The sequence below is a fragment of the Cherax quadricarinatus genome, chromosome 3, assembly GCF_038502225.1.
Source record: "Cherax quadricarinatus isolate ZL_2023a chromosome 3, ASM3850222v1, whole genome shotgun sequence".
In the NCBI taxonomy this organism is placed as follows: domain Eukaryota; kingdom Metazoa; phylum Arthropoda; class Malacostraca; order Decapoda; family Parastacidae; genus Cherax; species Cherax quadricarinatus.
In genome coordinates this window covers 33,154,230-33,156,857 of record NC_091294.1, presented here as the reverse complement: position 1 = coordinate 33,156,857, position 2,628 = coordinate 33,154,230, and the positions used below count along the sequence as shown (strand labels likewise).

At 45.0% G+C, this 2,628-nt stretch overlaps 1 non-coding gene across 1 annotated transcript; it reads left to right on the top strand.

Annotated features, from left to right (window-relative positions):
- Positions 1-284: 284 nt before the first annotated feature.
- Positions 285-356, top strand: TRNAE-UUC (transfer RNA glutamic acid (anticodon UUC)). The gene has a single exon. It is a non-coding gene; the product is annotated as a tRNA-Glu (tRNA).
- The last annotated feature ends 2,272 nt before the right edge of the window (positions 357-2,628 follow it).

The window sequence follows — 2,628 nt, the reverse complement described above, 5'->3', positions numbered from 1 at the left end:
TAATAACATGTAGTTGAAAGGCTTTAAGCCATTTTGTGCATGACTTTGCTATATTTTCACATTGGTAGTATTTTTGCTAAAGGAGTTCTCACTTTCTTAAGTTAACTCAGTATTTCACTTTTTCATTATAGTAACCTATGCGGTATCCTTATTATTTTTCCCGGTGATTTACATGTGATAAAGGTGTGTAAAAAATGTTTGAGGAGTCTTTCACTTGCCCCTTTTTCCTCATTCTTCTCACATTTTTGTCTTCAGATCTCATTTCCCCCATCTTTGTTGGCTAGTCCCATGTGGTCTAGTGGCTAGGATACCTGGCTTTCATCCAGGAGGCCCAGGTTCGATTCCCAGCATGGGAAAAAGTTTTCATTTGGTTATACCAAGAGAATAAGACTCTTGATGCCTACCCATGTACCTTAAAACTGAAGGAATAGTTCCCAGCGATGAGAGCTTTGTCTCAGACAGCTGGGTTGGTATGTATTTTACGGAGGGTACCAACATCCTGAATGAGCAGGCAAGCAACCAGGATGCCTCGTCAGGGACCTTGGCCGAGGGGGGCGGAGAACCCCCCTAGAAGCGACTACAGGTAATTTGCAGGTATAGGTAAGCTGCGATTCGTCTTCCTCCTGCGAAGGTTTGGCTGCTGCATTGAATGCTGTTTCTTCTATTGATGCTGCTTCTGCTGTTGTTGCTGCTCCTGATGTTGCTGCTGTTGTTAATACTGCTTCTGCTTCTGTTGCTTCTGCTGTTGTTGCCTCTTTACCGCTGTTGTTGCTAATACTACTGCTACTGCTGCTGCTTTTGCTAATGCTGTTCCTATTGGTGCTACCGTTGCTACTGCTGTTGCTACCGTTGTTGGTACAGCTGCTACTGTTGCTGTTTTGGCTGTTACTACTGCTGTGGCTCTTATAAATCCTGCTTGAATGTCTCCAGCTAATTTTGCAACTAAAGAAATAAAGTCACTATACCGTGGCCGGAGCAATTCACCAAACTTAGGCGAGGAAACTTATGGTAATGTTACGGCCGGTTCTATACCATTGCCAGGTCATAACTGGACCAGGACGGACCGAAACTTCGTCGTAAGAGTGGGTCTTCGGTGAATTCTGCAGCAGATGAATTGCTGCTCTTTCATCATCTCTCCTATAATTTGAGTCACTGGCTACACATTACATACTTGTGACCCCTTGAAGTTGATCATCTCCTCACCGATAATTGAAACTCACGACTGCCACTTAAGTCTGAGTGAATTCCTCCCTCCTTGTCAGTAGAAGAGACTGATTTTTTTTCTTTTATGGGGGGAGGAGTAAAGTTACCCCAGATCGATCGCTCTGAACGTGATTTTAATCTTACATTGTGCCGGGAATTGCACTTAAAAAAGAATATCTTGGTACAGTGTCCACCTTACCCTCAGTGACCCATTCACGTACCCATGATTCGTGTCGTCCAGCACAGTAATTCCAAGTGCTACATTTGCCATTACACAGCCAGGCTTTGCGACCCAATCTTTGGCACTTGATGTGGTGTATGGGATCCTCAGTATTATTTTCCACCTATTAAAATCGCTAGTCATGGACCACCATTGTACAGTTACTGACTCCTCTGCCAGTCATTTATTATTTATGGTTGTACTTGTACACGTAATTTACCCGTTATATCCCAGGAAGTTTAAGAATGCTCTTTAGCCCACTCAGCCTCAGCTTATAAACAGCGGAACATGATGTCATCATGTCCCGTTGTCGCAAATGCCTACGGTAGCTTTGCTGGAGTATGGTTTAAAGGTTCATTAGCGCGAGGCATCATGAAACATTGAGGAAAGAGATGCAACACATGTTTGAAAATTTGCTTATACATTCATAGACCGCATGGAAGTAGGGCTGGCTAGACGGTAATTAGTCCTTGGCAAACTTTGGCAGCAAGGTCTTCTGCTATCTATCTTTCCCATAAGCGCTCACCATGCGGCACTCCCGCAAATCTCTCCACCGGCGCCTTCAGCCCTTACCACCGTCTGTAACAGCGTCAGCCTCACTCAGCCCAGCCTCCTCGCTCCAGACGGCGCTATAGAAGTCGGCGCCGCCTTCGGGGAAGGTCTCCTGCTGCTCCTTAAGAAGCAGTCACTCCAGCTTGTGCCGAAACTTAAGTGAGTCAGGGTTCTGTTACACGGTAGATTCACCCGGCCCCTACCTCGTCGTCTGTCTGGCTGGGTCCTCCACCCCTCGCTGTTTCACCAACCCTGCCAGACACCGTTATCTCTGGCTCCAACACCACCAACCATCTCTATCCCACCATTGTCGCTGATTTCTCTGGTCCTTGCGTCTCATCACCTTTCAATACTCATCCACATTCTATTCCAATATCAAATATATATAATTCACAATTAGCCCAGATATTGGAGAGGAAAGTTTAAGCGATATTTCGATCCATCCCGGATCGTTATCAGTCACAACTTCATAATTGTCGAGAAGAGATCAAATCATAGTCTAAGGTTTCATCTATAAATTGTGTCAGATGCAAATTGTTCCAGCCACGATACTGCCTCTTATTCTCCAAGGTATAATCTCGTGTCACTGTCAATATTTCAATCTTTCACTCTTTCACCATCGTGACCAAATGATCGTCGATGTGGCATTAAGG